This window comes from Carassius auratus, unplaced genomic scaffold, assembly GCF_003368295.1.
Source record: "Carassius auratus strain Wakin unplaced genomic scaffold, ASM336829v1 scaf_tig00215878, whole genome shotgun sequence".
Classification (NCBI taxonomy): Eukaryota; Metazoa; Chordata; class Actinopteri; order Cypriniformes; family Cyprinidae; genus Carassius; species Carassius auratus.
The window spans coordinates 25420-50165 of NW_020528288.1; the positions used below are offsets into that span (position 1 = coordinate 25420).

The 24746-nt window shown below is 37.2% G+C and overlaps 1 long non-coding RNA gene across 1 annotated transcript in view; it reads right to left on the bottom strand.

The window, feature by feature from the left end:
- LOC113096110 (uncharacterized) overlaps positions 1–22425 on the bottom strand; it is a 47276-nt gene extending 24851 nt beyond the window's left edge. Inside the window, exon 1 of the long non-coding RNA XR_003288462.1 lies at positions 22159–22425. This is a non-coding gene — a long non-coding RNA (uncharacterized LOC113096110). The remainder of the gene's footprint in view (positions 1–22158) is intronic.
- Positions 22426–24746: the final 2321 nt, after the last annotated feature.

Sequence of the window (24746 nt, forward strand, 5' to 3'; positions counted from 1 at the left end):
TCTAATTTTCCTTTGAGCCAATACCTCATCCGTCAATGGGAACAAAAGGTCAGACACATTACAGTGGTCTGATTGAGTGTGTTCAAACCCAACCGCTGCTTGTGTGAGATGAACAATAACATCCCTCAAACAGTAAATATAATTCATTTCAGGGTCTAAATGGAAGCATGTCGCCACAGGGGGAAGAACAGAGCACTGGAAAATTAAACGTTCTATGAAACACTCTAAAATACTCACAATTAGGCATATTTCAATATTCATCCACTAAAAACAACGTAACAACTCTGTTTGGTGTGCTAGGTCACATTTCAAGACATTTCACAGTACTAAATTATATCTAGGAGCAAAATTTTGGGAAAGCTACTTTCACACTATAAAGCTATAGTGGTTTTATCTCAATGCAAGCTAATAACAACATTAGCTGATCACACTGAAGCTACTTAAAAAGCCAATCTACCTAAAAGACCCATGAAAAGGAAATACACCAAATATTAAAAAAGATTCATATATGAAGGTTACATTTCAAATCTCTCAACTAGGATCAAAATTCTGGAAAGGTTATTTGATACTATAAAACTCCAGCGCAGTTTATCTTACAACAAGCTAATAATAATATTAGCTAACTACACTGAAACCGTTTAAACTGATAACCTTCCTTTAGGCCAGTGACATGGAAATACACCCTATGCATCTTATTGAGAATGATTAATCTATGCACGTATCATTTTTTTGAAAATGAAACAGAATGTAACTCCTCAACCTTTTTGTGAGAGGACAGACTTCTCTCAATTTATAATGGACTTCTCCAATCACTAAGCCCACTTAAACATGCCCTTTTATATTTTGTAATTGACTGCAAGATTGCATTCAGATCTGCCTTCATCCAATCAAAAAAATAAATAAATAAAATCACTGGATCGAACCAAGGCAGCGTCTTAAATTTTTTCCTTTTTTAATAATCTGTTTTGAGTATGTATATGATTCTTCCTTCTGTCTTTTGCCAAAAATGACCTTGGAAAAAAGTAGTTTGTTTCTGGAAAGCTACACTACTTTGAAAGCAGCTGCTCGACTGTCAGACTACTAGAAATGCAGTTAGGACAGTTTTGTCTTTTGTTAGTTGTGCTAGGATTGCTTTTGAACAAAACAGAAAATGTAGGGAACGAAATGCTCTATTTTCTTGTTTGACGGACAGAGCTGAATCCCTCGTGTGCTCTGACAGCACAGCGGATACCAGTGATGATGCAAGCCCAGACCTCAGGCCCAGCTACAGTGAGTCACAGAGCAGAGCAGGCTGTTCGGATCACAAAAACTTGTCTATTATTACACCACACATGTCACAACTCCCAGTGGCCCCCAAGAGCCTGACACACACACCGAGACAGCTGCAGACACTTATACATAAACACATCACCCAATGAGAAAAGACAGAGATAATAAAGAGCACACTTATATGGAAACATAGGCAACTCAATAAAAGCACTTCTGTATAACACTTCTTATTGCGCACGCTCTTGTTTACTATGAAAAGCTGCAACTGAAACTACAACTGAACAAAAATTTAAATAATAAGATAATATGAAAAACTTTCCTTTGGGACAAAAAAATATAGATTTTCTTTAAATTCTACATGCATTTTCCATGTAATAACAGTTCATAGTGACTTACCATGGCTCTTTTGCTCCAAAAGGAGCAGCTTAAAAGTAATCCATAAAACACATGCGCTATATTTTGAGTCTTCTTTAGATATATAACAGCTCTGTGCAAAGTACAGACTAAAATTCAAGCCGTTAACTCAAGGAATTCTACAACCGGATGATTCAATTAGTAAACTGAACTCTGATTCATATATGAATCAGCCTGATCCATGAACCGGATCAACTGGCTCACTGAAAAAAGAACCAGTTCAAACAAATGAATCATTCACTGATCTTTTTTTTTTTATAGTTCAACTAACTGACTCAGTGATCCGGTCACAGCAGTTCTCGAATTAACACCTCACTGGAGGGGAAAATGATCGGTGAATAATGACTTTGTATTGTCGCTGTACAGCTGTGTGAATATTCCTGAACATTCCCCCTCGTGTGTCGCACAGAAAAAAGAACAACATAAGAGGCGGTAAATAATGACAGAACTATTCCTTTAATACAAACACGGCTGCAATGCTCCCTAAGAGACACACAAAGAGCAAGGAGGCGCATACCACACGCAGGTGCTCGGCAGCAGAAGTGAAGGTGACCGGACGAGAGCGGGCGAGCAGGGCGGCTCTTACTGAGCTGAAAAATGAATGCAGCAAACGGGCGGTGCTTTAGGGCCACTTTCCAGCACTATAGACCAACAAGATCAATTACAGAGTGGAGATGTTTCTCAGCGCCACAGTGAGCGGCACCTTAATGAGAGAGGTTTCCATTACCTCCATAAATGGCCTAAGAGAGACGCACTGATGAAGCAAGAGTCGTAATAGCCTTTCTCTCTTTTCCTCCCTAATGACACTGCAAGTGGATTACGCTGCCAATCCAGCCATCCGCTGTGTTTATCATTTATGTAAATAACGTCAGCGTCGCTGACATGATGTGGGGAAGTGGCTGATCGCAAGATGAGGGTGTGGCTTCCGAGGCTTTTTGTGAGGTGCGAGAATATTATCTGCTCGTTTTGACATGCCACGTTAAGCAGAATCTGTCTACGTTTCAAGCATGCAGCTGTTTTAAGTGACAGTGCGTGCACATGTGTGAGGAAGAAAGCGAGTTTGTGTGTTCTCACTTTATATTCAGGTGAGAGTAAATGCCTTCCACTTCTGCATCAGACAGGCTTTTCTAATATGCACCATCTGACTGAAGAGGGATGGAAAAAATAATACATCAGCAAAAATATACACAAGTGGCAATAATCCTCTGCCCCCAACACTTGTGCTGTGCAATAAGCAAACTGAGCTTATCAGGAGCAACCACCACTCCTTTTAATAGTCACCATGATGCAGTGCTTTCAGGCAGGTTTCTGTTCCTGCTTTTTTTAAGAGCTTTACTAAGTGTGTGAGTGTGCGTCCTGGTCCTCTTGCTTTTCCATGAACGGTACATCTTAGGGATGAAAATAAATCATTTCATTGTTTTGGCAAAAAACCAGCAATCTTAGCCAATTATATTCAACACCGTTTTTTACAAATAAACAATATATACACTAATACATCAGTTAACCAAAATATGTATTTATTTTTTTTTTTTTTAAATGAGACCTCCACAGTTGCAAATATTTTGAAGAGGAAAAATCTAAACCTTTTTTTTTTATTTACTTATGGAAATGTACAACTTTCAACTCCATTTCCACTACTGAAGTGTAAATATAAAATGCTATTTTACATAGCATTTTAATGCCATTTAAAAATATAATATTAATATTTATAACAAATAACGGAGTGTCTATTTACACAAAGTTCACTAATTTTTAACAGTATTAAAAATTGTAATGAAATTAATAGTAGTAGGGATGAACCGAATATTCAGCAACTATAATTATTTGGACGAAAATAGCAAAAAAATTATTATCTAAATAAATGTATTTAATGATGTTGTGATATCACTTGTGTTTTATCAACAAATGTTTGCATGCAACATCTCTGTATGTGGACATTTTCACATGTTAAAAAATGTTAACATAGGCCTATGTATGTGGGTGTGCGTGTGAGAGTTGTTTTTATTAAAGATATTATTTTTATTATAGAAATCATACTACAGTACATTATTATTGATCAGCCAGTCCTAGTCCTATTACAGGTGAGGGCAGTGTATCCAGGTTTTTGGACAGTCTCATTACTTGGGCACACAAGTGCATTAATGCACTTCCTCTTGTCTGTTTTTACAGGCTCCACTGAATTACTTCTGCGGCGGTTCGATTTGTGAGGCTGTTCATCAGGCAAAACACAATGTGCTCTGTGTGCAACTGCGCCAGGAGTGTCAATGACGAAGGCTGCATTAGCAATTCAAAAGACAAAAACCTAATAAACATCCGTTGTCAGATGCAACTCTCTGACATACTGAGCAGCATGCAGACTGCAGGCTCTATGATTCAACTGACCTTATGCAATCATGACCCATAGGAAACAGCCCAGATGAATAAAATCGCAGCATAGAGCATAATCATATTGCATCTGCTGTAGGCTGTGTCACAGGCAAAAACCTCAAACCCAAAAGAGGAAGTTTACATATAAAACCATCACCTATTGAGCAGTATGGAGAGAAAAAGCTCTGCAGTTACACTGGTGACACCATGCTAAACACAGAATGTTTGCGGGAGGAAAGGGATTATGTAAATATTAGCTGTTGACACAAGAGTGCAGCTATATTTCAGCAAACTGACAAGCTGAGCTGATGAGGAACAAGTGATAACAAAATCAGCCATGGACGCTAATGTCAACTGATGTAAATTGTCCCTCTCCTCCTCCTACTGCCCAAAGCTACAGTTCAACCCATGAACAGCAGGCCCATCATAATCTAGAAGACTATATTCATCAAACAACGTGCATACACAATGTTACAACACAAACTTTTTGTACATTTATTTTTATTCTAAAATTATATATACCTGGCACATGTATACATTTTTTGGTATATATGTAGAAATGCATATTTTTTGTGCATCTTTACAGACACTTTTAAAGGGACAGTTGACCCAAAATGAAAATTCTGCTATTAATTAAAAACTTTCATGTCGTTCTAAACCTGCAAGACCGTTGCTCATCTTCGGGACACAAATTAAGATATTTTTGATGAAATCTGAGTGCTTTCTGACCCTGCATAGACAGCAAGGGAACTAACACGTCCAAGCCCAAAAAGTCAATGAGAACATGATTAAAATAGCCCATGTGACATCAGTGGATCAACCTTAGGAACTTTATGAAGCTACAAAAATACTTTTTGTGCTCACGTCTTTCATCAAAAACATTGTAATTTTTGTCTTACGGGTTTGGAATGACATGCTGTATGGAAAACAATTTTTATAATAATAATAATAATAATTTGAGCCACATTTTGGCAAGTGCAATTTTCTTACTGGATGAACTCTGCCTTTAAAAGCAACACAAAATGATTCAACTGGGAAGTTCAATCATGCAGAGTAATGTTTAATCAGGGCTACAATGTGGACAAGGGAGGATGCTTCTACTGCTTACCATTCCTTCTCTTAAAGCCAACACAGAGGTCCCTAAGGCATTGGAAATCAACGTCCGTGCCACAGTCACTCCGGCTCTACCTGACAGACACGCATGGCACTGCGCATCCAGACAACTTTGACGTTAAATTCAAGCTTGTTAGTATACATCAGCCAGCCACTGCACTAACCCCTGCTCGATATCCAGGGCGCAATACTCACCATTTCATGCTAAAGGCCAAACAGAGGCAGAACTCCGCTTGCTCTTCAACGGAATGTTCTAGACTCTGCCCCAAGGCCACTCAGGACATTATCATGAGAACTCACAGGAAAGGCCATTGTGTTTACAAGAGGCAATTTCCTCCTTCAAATCCTTTTGCATTTCCCTGTTAATGCAAATGGACCGGACGCTGCGCGCCTCCACGAATGGATGAGAGCAAAGTCGACTCCGACTTTTAACACCAGGGATCCGTGCAGTGCAAAAAGCACTTACGCAATAGTAAAGCATGATTTATCTATGAAAATTTAAAAGCCCTCTTGGTCTTGCAGAAGATCCTGGTAGCTCCTCATAGATACGAGAGCAAACAAATGGACAACATCAGCAAGCGCCGCAACCAGCTCCTCAACCTCTGGTGAGGTAAAGGTCAAACCGTCACTGTATCGCCGGAGGAAAATGAAGGCATGTTAAACACAGGCTGATAGTTGCCCAACAGTAAATTGTGTAAGACAGGAGTACTTAGTCACGTCAGGAGCATGTTTGAAAAAAATGATTTCAATTTTCCTGTAATGACCACTACACTGTATAATTGACTGTTGCCCCTGCCAAAAAGTTTGGTATGAGGCTGTACTAGTTTGCTTGACTCTTTGGCCTCACATAATGGTCACCATGGTCATAATCACGAACCCAACCCTTTTAGTGATACATGACCATCAGCTTCACCCGGTCACAATAAAACCGACGGATTGTGCATAATCCCTATTCAACGCTGAAAAAATCTGCTACAGAAACAATTTTAACTCAGAAATGAGTGAATTTCAAAAACAAAGAAACTGAAAGAAACAGTGACATTGTGAAATAAAAAAAATAGTACATTTTCTTGTAAAATGTACTCAAATAATCTTATTTTCAACTTCGAAAAATTCTATTTTACAGTGTTTATTACTTGGCCTTCAGACGTCAAATGGTTGACTTTAACCAATGACAGAGATCCTGTGTCAATGTTCCCTACAGACATTTCTTTCTAAGAGCTGCCTAATTATTAATCAACACTTTACTCTTGTAACATGAAACACTAGTAACGAGAAAAGTAAGACAAGTGCTTTAATTCCCAGCATGGGCAAAATTAACCAATTTAAATGAAGAGAATCACGACAAACCACTAATGTATTTGACCAATATAAATCAAATTGAGAATTCAAACCGGTGACTGATATTTAATGTGCCACCAAAATACAGAAAGTGCTTTGAATTATTGATAAGCAGGGAGCAGGATGATTTTAAACAGCTCTACTCCTGCTATCAATCATTCATGTGCTTCCCAGAGAAAACACTTCACTCCCTCAAGTGTCAGATCTCACTTGAAGGTGGAGGACCTATGCTCCAATATCGCACTTCAATTGAAGGATTAAAATAAACCAGACAATTAGAATGGATCATCCCTAAACAAATTGTATTGCAATTGATAGAACAGATCCCTGGGTCAAGGATTCTAGCAAATGCATCGGGTGTGGATTAATAAACAACTTCATCTCTTTGACAATCAGCGATTTACAGCTGCACTGGGAAACATTTGCCAGTATGTCTAATTGCAACCTGACTAAATAACAATTAGAGCCAGGCAAATATTTTCTATTAGGTCATGCCTACGGTGAGCATAATCAAACTTGCACCCACTCAGACTAATGGAATACAGACTATCTCTGCGCAAAGTCCTTTGGTGCCAATCGCCCCAATTGTGTCTGCATGCAAGTGCTTTCGGGCCTGGTATCACAACATCAAGGGCTGGCAACCCTTTTCGCCGCGATGGAGTTACCTGCCACATCCAGAGCTGGTTATTGTCTTCAGGAATTCCCTGAACCTCCTATCATCAATCGCAAAATATCTAAGGAAAGGCACTGATGAATGTCATTCATGGGATTCTGAGCATTTTAGAAATTAAATTTAGCAAACTATGTATTTGCTAAAGGCTACTCGATCCAAAGTACCCACAGAGAATGTCTAAAGTTGCAGAAATGGGTAAGTTTATAGAAGTACAGCAGAATAACTGTCAATTATTTAGTTATAAAAAAACACACACATTCATCATCATTCAGCAGGATGCATTAAATTGACAGGAAAACACTATAGAGTTACTTCTGTTGAAATTTATATGAAGTAATCTATGAAAATAAATTATCTAGAGAAAGTTTCACAAAAATAATTAAACAATTGTTTTAAACTGAAAATATTAAGATATATTTAGCTAAGAGAACCAAACAATAATTAGAATGGATTCTCAGAAATGCATCATGTGGACACTGATGACTGGGAGTAATGATGCTGAAGATTCAGCAGTGCCATTAAAAGTGCAAATTACATTTTAATCAAATAGTAAAACAGTTATTTTTATTTTCAATTAATGTTTTTCTACTGTATTTTTGATCAAAAGCAGCCTTGGTGAACATAAGACTTCCAATGTATAATACTAGGCTTAGTTTAAACCATCCCATGTTTTCTCTTTAAGTGGAAAAAGTTATGTTTTCAGGGTGGAACACATCAATGATTTGGGGAATCCCTTGTGAGGTCGAGGCTTTCCTTAGACGTCAACAGTAATCCTGGGTTCCAAAGCTGTGACTAATCTCCAGTCCTTTCCCTGCCCTTTCCTCCTCTCCATCCATCGATTTCGTCTACAGTCTGCAATGACATTTCAGCTGAATTCTGTTATTGCTTCTGATTGGTCTCTATAACAACCAAAAGACCTTTGATTGAGGATAACAGCTAAAGCACTCTTTTTGTGCAGCGTCAGTGTCAGCTTTGAGATCATATCATACTGTACTTAACACAGAATACAGAAGAGACTTCTAGTGGGGCTGAAGACAGATTTGGCTAACTTAGAAATCATATCAGACAGGAAATATGATACAATTATTGACAAGTGCGCACCACCCGCCTGCTATTCATGGCAGAATGACTTCAAACTATATTGGTCAACAAGTACAACTTTTTCATGCGAACCAACCACATCACAGTCGGTCTTAAAAAGGTTAATATTTAGTGGCCGTTGTATCACTTTAATTGTGGTGACAATTTATAATCTGATTCATTATTAGCAAATAATATGTTATTATTGAGTAAATGACTGGAAACTTATATTTACCTTAGCAATAAAGTCACAATAATTTATTACACACCCTCTAGACTTAACAGGTCTGGGCAGCGTGTATATAAACATGGCTTTAAAAAGCTAAAATGGCGGTAATAGAGCACAGCTAATTATCCTTGGAGATGTTTTTGACAGAAATCCTGCCAGTATCTGTCTTGGCTCTCATCCAGTCAATCTTATTTATTTGATTTCAGTCACAGTCGAAGTAGTACAAGGAGCACAAGCACAAGTCACTCAGTAACAGCACACAAAAACACAAGTAATCGTTCACAACTTCATACATTTGACCTTGTTTGTCATTAGCAATCACTAATTTAAATGAGGCGTTATAAACAGGCAAAACTTGAAGCTTAAATTGTTGTGATCATATGCAAACGAATAATGCCATATACAAGTCACAACATACCACAGTTTGACCATGATTAATGACCAGAAATATTTGAATGCAAATCTTTTTTTGTAAAAAACATGCAACAATTTAAATGCAAAATCATGTAGACATGAGCCACATATTTCCTAACTCAAAGCCCGGAAATATGTCCTACACAACTTCATTGTGTAAACAAAATAAATGATGAACCTTTGTATGCTTCAGTAAATCAAGTCGATAAATTGTATATTTTATTTAACTGTTGATAATTTAAAGATATACATATATATTTAAAGGAAACGCGCTGATATCGCATTTGGTCTCGTTCTGTATCGCGTATATTGTCAGTGTCTGCGCTTGTTTGTTTGGCTTGTTGTGGAGAAATTAAGGAAAGTGTGTCCAACTGAATTAAGTATTTTGGTAGACGGGTATAAAAAAGCTTAGTTTATCACGCCAGCAGTCGCAGCAGCCATCATGTGAAGGCCTCCTCCCGTGAAGACCAAAGAGTGTAAAGATAAGTATCGCTTTTTATTTCTCTTTTCCTACTACTTGTTTCGCATTTTGATTCAATTTTTAGAACCATTTCTTACTATGTGTAGGTAATTTGTTGTTTTTTGCATGTGTGTTTGGCAGTGTTATTTTTAGGATTACTGATAAACTACTGTTGTTTGATTTGTATTTTTTAATTATTTGAATTTTAGTTACATTTTGTCTGAATTTACTATGTCTGTATAGGTCTTTTATTAAGGGTTATTTAATTTGATTTATTTTAATACTTCAACAAACAAACTAAATGGAAATTAGATTATATATATAGAGAGAGAGGTTAGAATCATTATTATACTCTTATACCTTTTGTTCTTTAATATTTAAAATTGTTTTGAAATTTTGTTGTATTGTCATTTTTAACTAATTTATTTATTTTTAAAATCTGTAGAGGTAGTTTTATAAGGTTTTAGCTTTTAGTTTTGGATCGGTTTTTAGTTATTTTAATAATACAACTGATTGCTTCTGTTGTCCTCATTTGTAAGTCGCTTTGGATAAAAGCATCTGATAAAATGACTAAAATAAATAAATATACATTTGTATTTATTTTTGCGTTAGCAAATTAGCAACAAGATTGTTAGAGGTCTACCATGTGTTAACCGCTACATAATACAACAGACATGCGTTTGAAGTCTTTAGTAATGAGCTTATGCAAACATGCAATATTGATCTTTCTGCTCTTCTATTCTGAAAGCCTTCTATAATAATTTCATAATCCATTGGGACGTGGGCATCTTGCCAAACATGTGTCATGACTTAATTAGCTATCAGAGACAGAAAAGACTGCACCTGTGACTGACAGGCCCGAATGCAATCTGTCTGCACTGTCTTTCACTGAACAATAGTTTGTGGGGAAACTGAATAAACAAAATGTCAGATTCACTTCGGAGATAATTCACAGAAGCCTTAGCGAATGATCAAATCCACGCTCCTTTGAGAGCTGCATCTTTCCAGGAGGCAGTTTTAGGGCGTCTATTACTGTAATGGGATATAATCATTAATCTTCTCCTCATTTGTCACGACCAATTTGTAGAACTGATAAACCATTGAAACAAGCACGATCCAGATTGATTCTGCAGCTATTGAAATACACTAAAATCTAGTTCACAAAGATAATATCCAAGTGTTTAACTAAAACTCCAAAAGCACTGGAGATGCAATAGTTTTGCCAAGGACACATTCATCACCATGCACACAAAGTCTTCCACACTTGTGACAGCCTACTGACTTCCTCCAACATCAATATTTTCCAGAAGAGTTTTCAGCTTGAGTTGTTACTCTGTCAGACAGGCAACTGTGAGAAATTCCAGCAGTTTCTCCTCCCTCGTACTACAAAAGTGGAATTGCCCATCAGAGCACAGGCTTCCAGGAACCTAAAACCCTCCCGGAGTACAAACATATTAAAGTACATATAACTAACTTTCTCTGGTAAAGTCAACTTGGGATGAAAATTGTGTTCACCGTTTTAAAACAGTTAAGAGAAAATGCAGAAGTAGTGATGTACACACACATATATATCCAATACCATATCTAATATAAATTAGACTTTAAAAAATCCAATACCATATCCTAATTAATTGATTAATAAATAAAATGACATATTATTGCCTGATACAGTAAAAATACCTCTTACAGTTCTAATCAAAATTAGCAATAACCTGCAACATTTCAGAAAAAAAACTTTCCTTTTATGCTGTAGTTTAAGAATCCGTCTTACTTTTTCAATCCCCTTTGTAATGACATCTTTTCACAAGGCCAATCAACTGAGATAAATACTGTCCTGGCCCTGTTTTTTTCTCACTGAATATCCTGTTTCACTCTGAAATACATCACATTATAGAAAAAAATAGGTTGTAAACAGAATGTCACATTAACTTCAGGCAGGACGCTCTTTTGATGTCAGCAGCTGCACCCTAAAGTTGACATCACCTGCTTGAGGCCTTCATTGTATCAATATAGAACTAACACTTAAAGCCACGTTCATTATACCCCTACCTTTAACAGCAAGAAACATATTTCAGCTGAAGATTCTATCTTTATGGAAATGATAACAGACATCTTTTTCAAGAACATGACTTTCTTTCTGCCTCTGTGAACAAGTAACAGAATAAAGAAGATCTGAAGTTCTCTGATCCCGTCTAGCGTGTTACTGACAGCACATCAGCTCAGAGTGACAAATGCCTGCCGCCACGCATGATGCCAGCCACGAGTGGCAGAGGAGCACGGAGATGTTTATCAGACAACAAGCCAAGCTGATCTTCAGGACATGATGTACTTTGTCATGTTTCTGTCAGCTGAAACCAGTTCTGCTAGTATGCGACATCCTCATCTAGTGATTTTCATCCCGTTTTTTCCCCAATTTCCAGTTGGCAAGTTATAAAATAAAAGTCTGCAATTAAATAATTTGTATTTTAACCAACTCCTTTGAGACAATTGTTTTGTAATACATTTTTGGTTATAAATATTATATAATGAGGCATTATCTATATAAAAATATGCACTCATTTGCATAAATCTCCAGAATGGAAACATGAATAATGGACGATTCCAGATTCAAAATACCTTAAAGTAAAGTTTTCAGAGGGAATTTTGGATGTCTTTTATTACTCCTTACGTCAAAAAAATCCTGTCAACACCCAGAAAAATACATGTTTTACCAGATTTTTAGGAATATTATATAAATCAGTTGAAGCTGATTTATACTAGAAAAAAAACTCACTTTGAGAAAATGGCCTTTGAAGATTGTAATTTAAATATACAAATGCATGAGGTCTAATAAAACAATTAAATGTGCATTTGGGATATTTCTTTCCACTAATCTAAAAGAAGACATGTTACAGAAACCAAATGGCACAAACTCTCAAAATTGACTATAGCGACAAAAAAGCCAACTTTTCTTTATTGAACAAACAATTCTTACAGAGGCACACAATAACTGCATGAAGATGAGCGTGAGGCAAACAAACAAACATCTTACATTTGCTAAGGAGAACAACTACCCCCTCCATTAATTCAATAAAAAGGCTTTTAGCCATCATAATGATTTACAAAGTGACGAGTCAAACAGATTTACAGCGACAGCCTGAAAGGAACCCAGCACAAATACAATTACTATTCACGTGACTGCCACCGCCAACCCCCTCTGCTCACAGGAGGCCAAGAACGGGAAACACGCTAGTTTGAGCGCTCTCAATTCACCCCTTTAAAAGAAGCCACCACCAAACAGGGTGGAGAAAAAGGCTGCCATTGTGGAAGTCACTTAAAGTGACAGACACTTGGAACGGCGGTTTGCTACAAGCCAGCCGCAATCATTATTCAATATCAGATGAGCTGACGAACCATAGCCAGAGGGCAGTGACGTGTGGTAATTCTTTAGACACCAGCTGCAGCTAACAACGCAGGGCACAACATCTCATTATTGGGGTCAATCCTAGACAAAACACTGTTGTTCTTCTGTCTAAATAAACCATTTTTATTTTAATATAGAGACAAAAAGCACAATTGACCTTGATGGCATGACACTAAAATTGTAATTGGGACTCCATTGCTCTTTATGAAAACACGCTGAAATCTCCCAGAACATTTTTGGCCATTTAATTCCAGCAGATTGTCAGAACACACAGAGAAATAAAAAATATGTATATTCATTCAAATATTATTATAGAAAGACAATTTCTGGACACAGTAATGTGCTAAACAAAATGTTTTAAGGATCAATTCCACACTATGAAAAGTATAGAGTTGGCAAACAATATTAAATAATTTATTTAAAAAATTATTTTAACATTTTGCAATTAAAAGTCTGGAATAATTCATTTTTTCATGTTTTCGAAAAGCGCCATTTATTTGACCAAAAACTCAGTTAAAAGAGTAATATTGTGAGAGATTAAAATTTAAAAGGACCATTTGACATTTTAATACATTTAACATTTTTATTAATTCATTTGAGGGTAAACTTTTCTCCAGGCTTCAGCGTCACATGACCCTTCAGGAATCAGTGTAATTTACTGATTTATCGAAGAGTATTTCATTATTTTCTGTAAAGAATGAAGAGTGCAAAATGGGCCAGCATGTTAAATAAATAAGCTTGTACATTGCATCTCTTTGTTAGTACAACTTGCCATCTAATTAATGATACTGCGGCACATAAGCAGTGGCCCCTGTGCACATGTTCAACTGCCTTTACACTTCCCACCTGCCCACTAGCAAACAAGCTGCTTCGCCTTCTGCGGTTGTCTATAGTTGTGGCGTGACGCAGGTTTGAGGTTTGCGCTCTCTTCTTTGAAAACAGATCTACATAAATGTTTGTGTGGGTGTTGGCAACTATCTGGGTGGGAATTCTCTTGCAGAGGAACCCCTCAGGGCACTCCAGATTGAGTTTCCTCTGTTCCTGTGTCCCAGAGTCAAAAGAATTCCAGAGAAAATTAGACATACAGCCATGTGCATGAAGCCAGCTTTAGAGAGCTAGAACAGGGTAATCACAGCAAGCCAACCTCAATAACGCTCAGTGATATCGATTAGACGCTCGAGATGTCCTGAAAAAGGTGCTTTGCTTTACTATATCTTTGATGGCGACAGGAAAAAAAGATCTGCATGTTATTCCCGGCCTGCTGTTTCTCGTCTGATGGCCATCGTGAAAATCTGAGCTGGCATGTGCCATCCGTCCCTGGTGACTACTTACTGTAGATGTAGGGTCAGGAGCTCTCAGAGCCATCCTCTGAGGACACGCACCCAACGTTCAATGCGCCACCGGCTCAATCTAGCTAATAAAACAACAATTCACTCTGATGCTCAACATCTCACCCAGGGCCACAGCATCATACAAAACTATGGGGGAATGTAACGGACGCCGTGCCGTCTTTAAAGCATGCCAGATTAATATGCCAGCAGTGGGTTAATGTGCAATTAAAACATCTCATGTGAACACTGTTTGCTTATGCATCAGCAACAAGCTCACTACAGAAAGATCAGATTAACGATCTCAGCAGCCACTAATGAAACATTGAACATGTTTATGAAAACTACTCACTTAGAAGCTCCTAAAGCTAGCAAGCTACTTTGCTGCCTACACGGGAAGCTGCTAAGGGAACATTCGAACCATGATGGAACTTTATAAGGTTAATTTGCAGTGATATTATCGATAACTAAAACTACAAAAATTAATTTGGTTTGAGTATTTTAAATAAATCTGAAATAAAAAAAATATATACTAAATATTAGACGAAGAACCTAAATTGAAAATGACAGTTAAATTCACAACTAACTGTAGTGTGAAGAAGAATACTAAAATTACTACTTCAGAAATAAAAATTATATTTAAAAATAAATAAAGATAACAAAATTACTAAAACTTTTCATTTTAATTACATTTAAAATAAAAAATAATTTCAAATATTAATAAACAATAAATAATGCTACAATAGTAGCATTATTGAAACATAGGCAGTGACTAGAATCACAATTTCAATACAGTTAGCGTGTTGCTAAGCTAATACTACCTAAAATTGGTCTAAAGGAAATTGTCATGCTCTCAATCTCATCGTCATTCCAAACCATTAAGAACACAAAAAGATGATATTTAAAAATGTTTTAGCTGCTTTTGTCCATACAAAAGAACATTAACTTTCATTGTATGGACAATGTCATCTGCGTTCCATTTGGAATGACCTGAGGATGCGTAAATGATGACAACTTTAATTTTTTTATGGGCACTATCCCATCAAGGTTACAGATACTCTCCAAAGTCACCACACTGAATTCTGGAATGGAACATAACAGAGCCTTTGTCCGTTAGATGGCAAAACATATTTGTTTCTTTCTAGCTTTTGTTTTTAAAGAAACCATATTTTATGACACTGAAATGGGACTGCTTTTAAATCATAACACCCAAAAGGCTTATGCTGTTTGTCAACAGTTAATTAAAAAGCACTGAGAGACAATGACAAATACTGTTTGAAGATGATCCCTGGCAAGCCCCACACAGTGTATCATTGCTGTCTCTGGAATACACGATTAGTTTAATCTCATTACAGCAATGATAAATGATCAGTGCAACAATGGCTTCTGTTTTCTCAGAAGATGCGCGCAAGAATGAGGTATGAAAAATCAGGGTTTAGTTTGCGATATCACTTACTCTTATTGCTCCACTGTTAGCTGACAACTTTATTGTGGTGGTACTCAGACAACCCAAAACTTACCGTTTCAATTTGTTACAGCATAAATAAACCTCGGAGTACTTCAAGTGAAAAAAAAAACACCTAATTGCTTTGGATTTCAAAGAAACTAGTCACCGTTAAATCAATTCTACTTTCCCCCCATGACAAGAATCACCACACCTGGCATTTTACAATACTTGCACTCTGGGATTTGTAATATGGTTCTTTATCTGAACAGCCCAGGTAGAGAAATTAAAAGACATGAGCTCTTAAGAGTGTGAAGCAGTCTGGTTAAGATCTGCAGCGGAGAATGAGAAGGAAGGGCACATAGTGGCCACCAAGAGTGTGGATTATGAAACAGTCATTAAGAGTCAGGGCACACAGCACTTACCTGGGAAGTGGTGCTTGCCATTGCATGCCAATTTGAGCCTGGACATACACACTTACACAGCTCTGGATTTATCATGCTCTATCTGGCGCCGAGTCTGCACTAGCACTCCATGAACGTCTCTCTGTTGCCTACAGCTGTCACCTCATGAGCTCTGCACGGAGGCTGTGATGCATGAAGTGTATTTGTGGAGCAAGAGGTGTGCTCTCAGATGGAATACATTTTCATTGTGAGATCTGCCTTGAACGGTTAATAAGTGCTAAAGAAAGCTCTGGGCCGTGCGGTTTTGTGATTTTGACACAGCAGAATCCAGATAATAACAGGTTTCAAACAAAAACATGGAAAAGCATGCATATGATGGGACAAAAAAAAAAAATACCGAAAATTGCTTAATGTAGAGAAAATGAGCTGTTTTAACAGCATACTATGCAAGATTAATATGATATTACACCATACCAGTGTTTCCTGCACAATTATTTAACAGTAGCGCTCTGCCGCTGCTGAATCTACACTGTCTAAAAAAGTCATTTTACCAGACTTATGAACTTGCAATCTGAAAATAATGAATGAGAGGGTTGGGTATCACAAAATAAAGCAAACATAGTGTCTTTTGAGTATTATTTCTTATCACATACAGCACAGCCATTATAATCTGATTCTCACATAGATCAAAAAGACTCAAACTCAGTTTGAATCAGACTCATGTATCAGTCACTGAATCTGTTAAAGGTGATACCGATTTAAAGTAGTAAGATAAGCAGTCTCTTACTAAACCAAAAGCCATCAAAAATTTCTGATTTTAAAGTCCTGTCTATGTGTTGAGTATACTTAACCTTTTACAAAGCTAATTATGAAATTTGACTGAATCAGTATAAAAACTGACTGGCTGATTATAAAACATGTGTGTGCCTGCTTATAGGAATGGACTTTTCATTGCATACCTCCAAACAAACAAAAAAAAAAGAATAAATATATGAAATTGTCACATTAAAGATATTTATAACAAATCAGAGGTCAAAAATTTAAACTCAAGACTTCATCCTTTTTTCTTTTTTTATATAAATAGTGTCAAGATAAAATAAAAACTTAGCCTATTACTTTAATTCTATACAAAAAGAAACTTCTCACCTATTCTCTACCACATTCCACATTAACAGGTAAAAGTGACATATGAAATCATGGTAAATAAATGAAGCACTGAAATATGCTTAAAAACAGTACTTCATTTGTTACTGGAGGAAAGAGAAGTGAAATAGACCCTGCCTATAGAAACCATTTAGCCTCTTACTGAAAACTAAATTTACAGATTATAGTAACAACCCTGAAACATCAATAAATTCGTGATCCAGACAATCTACAGTACATCCTCATCCAAAAAAATAAATAAATAAAAAATATCAATCCAAGCGTTTAAAAGAGAGTGAAAGTAATAGGAGAATAATCAAATGCATTTTTACTGTTTAATATAAATTCACCTTTTTCCTGCGACACTAAGGGATTTGGTGGATCTAGTATGAATTTCATTCACCACCGTCCATTTGTCATGTTCTCCTGACAGCTCATAGTTGCCTTTCATTTAGTCTCACCTTGTGCAAATGTCTAATCCAAGGTTATATTCACGTGTCATTTGGCGCAGGCAACCGCAAATCCTCCCTCCCGTAAAAGGCGAATTTTGAATGAGAAATAATATTTATCTTTCCTATGAAAACCTAATGAATTTACTTTGTCAGAAAACATGTATGAATCCCTCGGGCTGTGTTGAACGTAATTGCGAGTCCCTCTCAGAAAGAGAGTGATCACTTGCCGGGACGGAGGGAAATCTCCCGCTCGCAGAGACAGACAGCTCAGACACGGTGACAAGGTCCAAGGTTTCCACATGATGGAATACATGGCAGTATTTCAATGAACGCAGATGCATTGCAAAGCCTGAATAAATGCATACAGATAAACTGCTAAAAAAAGCACAAACGCAAAATTTCTACATATCAAAAAATGTATTAAATCGCTTTCGCACAACAAGTTACTTCTGTCTAATATTTCAAGTACTTGAAACCAAGCCCTGATTTTGCGTCTATAGAATCAGTTTACTTAACTATGCACATATTAGTTTCTCGAAGAGAGATGGATCTCTTTAAGAAAGTAGCAAGACTTAACAGTCTAGCTTGGAGAACATGGCTCACTGAATGTACACTAATTTGCCTCAGTCAAAAGAAAACAGGTTGAGGACAATATGTTTGTTTTGCTTAAGCTGGATTTGCACGGCACACAGCGGCAGCCAGACTTCAAAGTGCTGCAAGCTTTTATTGGCACTAAAAAAACGAAGGTAATTGCTTGTGATCATGCAAAATTGTCAGTGTGTTGGAGACATTTTGTGCTATAGTGCCAAATATCAAGCCCTCGCACTGGAAAAAGAGTAGCTGGGTGTCATTTTTGATTCAAAGTACTTGCTCTCGCCGACAGAAATGGGATACAGCCATTGTGACATCTTCTGCGTTCATTTTTCAAAGAGCGTCAAATCAAACATGCATGAGCCCGTGACAGTGTGGGCCTGAAAGTCCCTATCTGAGGGGTAAAGCACTTAGAATGGCACCAGCTAGCTAATGCTTTTCACATCACATCCCAGTGCATCCTTGGTCACATTGTCAGCTCGAGAGTCGGAGGCAGCCTTCAACAAGCTTTCATCTTATGCAGCCTGGAAGCAGATTCGGTCCCACGCCACGCTCTTTGCAGATGCATGTAATTAAAATCAAAAGTCCCTCTCCCTCTGGTTCGCCGAGGTCACGAACCACAAGATGAAACGGAGCAATGTACCCGTAAGTCTGCATGGAAATCACAAGTCATGCACTCCTATTGTCTGAATAATCTGTGGTTCGGAGGCTATACTTCATGTTAGCGCATTAACCCCGATCACCACAGAAACGAAAGTGCACACACAAGTCAAGCAGGCGGTTAGAATATGCAGACGTAATGTGAACCGTTAAAAAAGGCCATCAGTGTATTAACCATAATAAATGATCCACGGTGCAGCATGTGGACTCAAACAAAGCCTGACTCGGGTTCAAGAGTGGGTGTGTGTGGGTGGTGGCTAGACGACTGTTCGCTTCATGATGAATGAACATGGACCAACTTTTCCACCACAATAGTGTGCTAACAGTTAAATGTAAACCTGTCAAAACACTGATTAGTATTTTTTAGCTGGTAAAAAACCTATTGTGCCTTATTCTGTCTTTAAGAATGCAGTACCAAAGTCATTTTAACCTAATTTTGCACTTAAGCCTGCAAGAATACACAATGACTCTTATTAGGTGCCACTTTTCAAGTTTCTAAACCTAAATCAACTTTTGTTTTGTGATAAATTTGAAGTAGCACTAGAAGTGGGTGAAACAAATATATTATAGTACATTGAAACATACAAAGTTCTAAAAATGCCTGATTTTTGTTTGTTTGTTTTGTTTGAAGGATTTCCTTCACTCATGCAAATGTTTTGCTCCACAGCACATCTGATTACTCAATGCTGGTGCTGAATAAAAAAAAATAAAGTTCACAATACTTTGTGTATCACAACTCATAAGAGAACCCTTTACGTATGGTATTGTGACCCAAGTATCATGATAATGTTCTGTAGCGGGATCACTCACGATTCCCACCCTTAAATCGCCCAGTGAATTAGAAGAGCTTTTGTCACACATGCCAAGAATTTGAATGTGAAAAGAAATCATCTAGACTACGCTCCTAAACTGGACAACCTTGAACACATTTGTTAGGCTAGACACAATAGAGACACAAATGTGCATAAATAAGCAGCGATGTGAGCAATTATGACTAGTAAACCTGTTACTGAATAATTTGCGTGTAAAATCTGATCAATTTTGACAATGTTAATTCATTCAAATGACATAACTGACAATTCTCTCTATTTTGGCATGTGCAACTTTTCAATGATCTTATGGAAGTTTAATCCCACATTAAGCTCAATTAAGTCCTGCCCAATACCTCTTTAGTCCCGTTGACAGAATGACTTGAGCACTGTCTGTGCCTTTACATGACTACGGCTAAAGACTCTGCCCTTGGTAATGATGATCCTCAACCTGGGGCCCCCGTCTGAAGAAGGGAGGAAAATAAACGCCTCTCCTCTCCTAGACACATTCTCCATTCCTGACTCATACAAGTTGAGCCACTCATAGAAGGGGACATCACACTGATGGGTAAATCTGTGGTGTTTTAAAATACACCCCCAGGTGACTCACCAAATGAGACTCCAGTCTTATTCGTGGGTTCATATTTAAACATTTGCCAACAATAATTGGCCTTAACAACATACCTCCTCCAATAATGTTAACATGAACCAACACCACAATTCAAAACCAGTGAGTCGAGAGCTCAGTACTTTCACCTTTGCTCCAGGAGCAATCCACCCTGAAGCAAGGGGGAAGTTTTTAACATTATCAGTACTCACACAGCCATGTAAACATTGACTGTGATTGTACTGTACTAGAGAGGTGACCAAGCAATTGTCATCAACAGCTCTGGCTGAAGAATCATGCTGAAAACATTAAGTTTCTGTTTTCAACAAGCATCATGTCCACCAAAGAGAACATCTACTGTTAGAACTTAGTTTGGAGACAACAAAGCCTATGTTCATGAAAACAATGACAATTTACTGTAAGCTTCAATTGTTGCTAGGAAGAACTTTGGCTACCTTTATAGGCTTTTTGTAGTTTATAGGCTTTTTATTGGCAATAGAGTTACCGAGAATAATTCAATATCAATCATTTCAAAATCAAAAGCATTAAGATGACAATGTATAAAGTATAAGCCAGGCTTCATTCAACATCATGTAGGAAAATATGATCTTATTATCCAAGGCTGAAAGTTGTAAAATTACTAACTGTAAGAATCTCATGAATAAACGGTTCACTTACTAATACAAAAATAAATAAATAATACATGCATTAACAAAAAATAAATAAAACTACTGTGCTTTGTTGGGTAGTTTACTTCTTAATGTAATTACAAATTTTATGACTAAATCAGAATATGTTCACTTCTGAATTTTGATTAAAAATACAAACAAAAGCAACAAGGAACTTACTTGTTTAACATCAGCTTTATCATCTTATTTCTGCCTCGCTGAATAGTGAATCGTAAATAAGTGTATAAAGTGCAAATGAAGTTTCCTTAGATTAAACAGTAAAATAAACTAGTAAACTTTTATGTGAACATGTATAATTCGAAAGCAATAACTACATTACACAATAATACGTATCTGCTTGAATTTATTTTTTAATGTATGATGCTTGTTTTACAGCTGCATGGGTACAATCAGTAAATTAGACATTTATGAAACATAAATTTATTACCGTTTCCTGGTATCTAACGTAAGCCATATGTAATCATGTAATCCACAAGTCAACTGTCATTTCATTAAATAGCCTATATGTAAAAATGCAATGGTTTCTAATTACAAACACTTGATTTTTCTAATCTTATTACGAAATCCAGACCACATAGTTGGTAGCCAACACCGCGTGTGTCCTCAAAGTCTGCTACAGTGTTACATTCAAGCATTCACGGATTCCACGATTCGAACGAGATTAAAATGTATAAGCGGTTACAATGAATAATCGTGCTTCCGAAAGCGGTTGTCCTGTTACTAGAGCACAGCACGAAACATCACATTTCAGCACATGGTTGAAAGCCTTGTTTCCTATCACTTATCAAGAAGCCACTATTATATTTTTCACCTAATCAAAATGACCCGGCGAGTTTAAATCGCATTCGTGCAACCAAGCCAACCAAACGTGCCCATCTAAGCGTGCCAACCAACCGTCCACCGAATGACAGTGCCCTCTTCATCTGAACAATGCAACACACCAGAACGATACGCTGAACGGTATGTAAACGGTGGGCTTCTCCGATTCAGCCAAATTCCGCGTTCCTCTGAACACCACTGTCCAGGAAAAATTGCTCAGTAGTGCTTTGCTTCGCAAACACAAAGCCGTATCGCCAACGGTTCAGTTAGTGCAATTGTTTCCTGCGCAGAAATACATGTGTACACATCTTAGCGACACTTTAAGTGACTCTATTGTTAGCTGAGGTTGGAGCTAGCGCGGAGGCTACGGATTCATTTCAATGCAATGCATAAAAAGCTTCCCAGCGAGCGAGGTGTGAAAATGATAGGAAAACACAAACACAACTTACTTTCAAGTCCAATCACAGCACGGCGCCGAAAATCTCCTGGATTTGAAGTTGCGATCTGATTTCTCCCCTCACACTTCACAAACAGTGAGAGAAAAGCGCACGGCGTTTCGTTAGTGTGACTGTCTGAATCAACTAACGTAGTGCACGGCAAGTTGAAGTGTCAGATTACACGGGCTATTCTATTACCACAGAGCCATGCTTGCTGGTTGCTGACAAAATGTGTCCCAGAGTCGCGTAAAGCGCTCGCGCCTTTGGAAAACACCAGACGGCGCGCGCAGATGAACGGACTGGATTTACACGCGAGCGCCAGTTGTTTGCTGTTCGAATACTACAACATGTCGTTTGGCTTTATTTCATTGTCATTAAACCACGGTGACCACAATGCCTTTCTTTCCAGGCAGGTTACTGAAGAATACTTAGTAGTATGACTAAAGATATAACATGTATCAAATATGTAAAGTGCAATTATTGTTATAATGTACATTTTGCACTTACTAATCTTTAAGCATGTTAAGTAAATAAGAACTGCAGCTAAATGTGATCTTTATTTTCAAGCTCTAATTATGAGTAAACATCATATAAACAATTAATTAAGCATTACGTTTATATTGATGCATCTAGCAGACACATGCATATCGAATTTTATATTTGATCATTTTATACTTTTTCCTTTCTGCACTTCTAAAACATAAAAAAATATAAAAAATAAGCATATATTATTATAATATGCACATAGGCTAATAAAAATGATAATAATAGTCACAATAATAATACGTTATACAAATCCATATTTTTTTGTATTTCACTTCAAATCTAAACGGTTCGAAGTTATCTGATAGAAATCTCCTCCCCAAACACAAGCAAACGCGCCCCCATGTGAGTCCTCCTACTTCCAGTGAATAAAAGGAACAGCTCGTTCCGTATTTTGCGATTCGCCGATGGAAAGCTCTGAATAACAAAGACATGTTTGAGAGCAGCAGCGCCAGGCTTGGCTGAGTGGTGACGTCAAGGAACAATGACTCTTCCAACAGTGCTGAGACAGAGCGCGCATCTACTGCCTCCTCTGCTCTCCTCTGCTGTCCTCTGACCGGGGGGAGGCCGCCGCGGCGCACCGCGTGCGTCTAGTAGTGCATCACACGCAGCGCCGCGCTGCCTCACACCACCGCAACAGAATTCCAGCATGTCCCTATGACTTCTGTCCTAAAATATGGAGATATGCAAATACTCAGCCTGGGATTTTACATATTTTCATTTTTTTTTTCTCCTGACAGGAACAAAGCAAATTGCTCAATATCACAAGCGGTGTTATTATTTTTTATATAGGCATGTTTTCAAGCAGTTTATAAATCTGCAATGAAACTGTAAATTAATTTGTCAAAAGAATACAATCTACATCACTGTTTGCAAAATTAATGGAAAAAACTTGTTCAAAAGTTTTGTATGCTTGTTGAAAATAATTATGACGTCCCCCTCACCACCCCATTTCACTTTAAACATTTCAATCCAATATAGTACAAAATAATTTCAATTGAAAGCCAACATTGAAATACATAAAACATAATATACAATGTATGTCCCAAGTGCAAATTTATTAGTAAGTAGAAGTTGTGTGAATGTTTCAAACCAAACTGAGAGAAACTGCTTATATGATCTCACATCTGTCACCCGTTCAGTTATTTTTGTTATTCATATATTTATTAATATTTGTATAATTTTTTTGTTTTAATTTTAACTATAGTCAAAGTCTTTGTAATGTTGTTGTCTTGTATTTTTTTTTATGCATGTTTAAAGTTTTTAGTTTCAATTTGATATACTGCAGTAAATTAAGATAAATTAGTTCAATAAAGTTTTTAATGTTATTTTATACTTTTATCAGTTAATGTTTTTTATTGTTTTAAGTTAAGTTTTAGTTAACTATGCTGTACCCATTAACACGATCACTAATCAAATTATAATTCAGATATGAAAAATGACCTTTTTATATATATGTCTATAAATCTACTTTCCCCTCAGGAGGATGGTGGTCGTATGATAGTGATTTAACCCCTAAAGCTCAACCGATGGTGTGACAATTGAAACCCCCTGTCAATTCACAGAACCCATTGTTTTGAATATAGGAACATTGTGTCATATTTCTCAATAGGGTGTCCAATTTTTTTTCCCTGCCATCTGTCAGTTATATCCCAACAATCCTTGACCAGTGCTTTCAGAGAAAGTGTTTGACATCCTTAGCATCTGCACCGCACCACTGCTGACATTAATGCATGGGGCCCATTCTCTAAACACTTTTGTCTCAAGGACACTTGCTCCTGTACAGTTATCTAAGCTGGCAGGGATAAATCTAGCAGATGACATCACTGGTCACAGGCAGTCATTCATATTTATTTCTGTCCCGTTCTAGGAAGAAGAGTTCACGATCCGCCGAATGACAATTTAAGTGCTGCAGTCAATGTCAAAGCACCCTTTTTCTCACATTCAGATATTTTCCATTAGTTTTCCAGTTGCTGTTTTAACCACACTTCCTTTTCAATCCAGATTGGCTAGTTCAAATATCTTTTTGTTGACATGCACTTCTTCCTAAGGTCTCG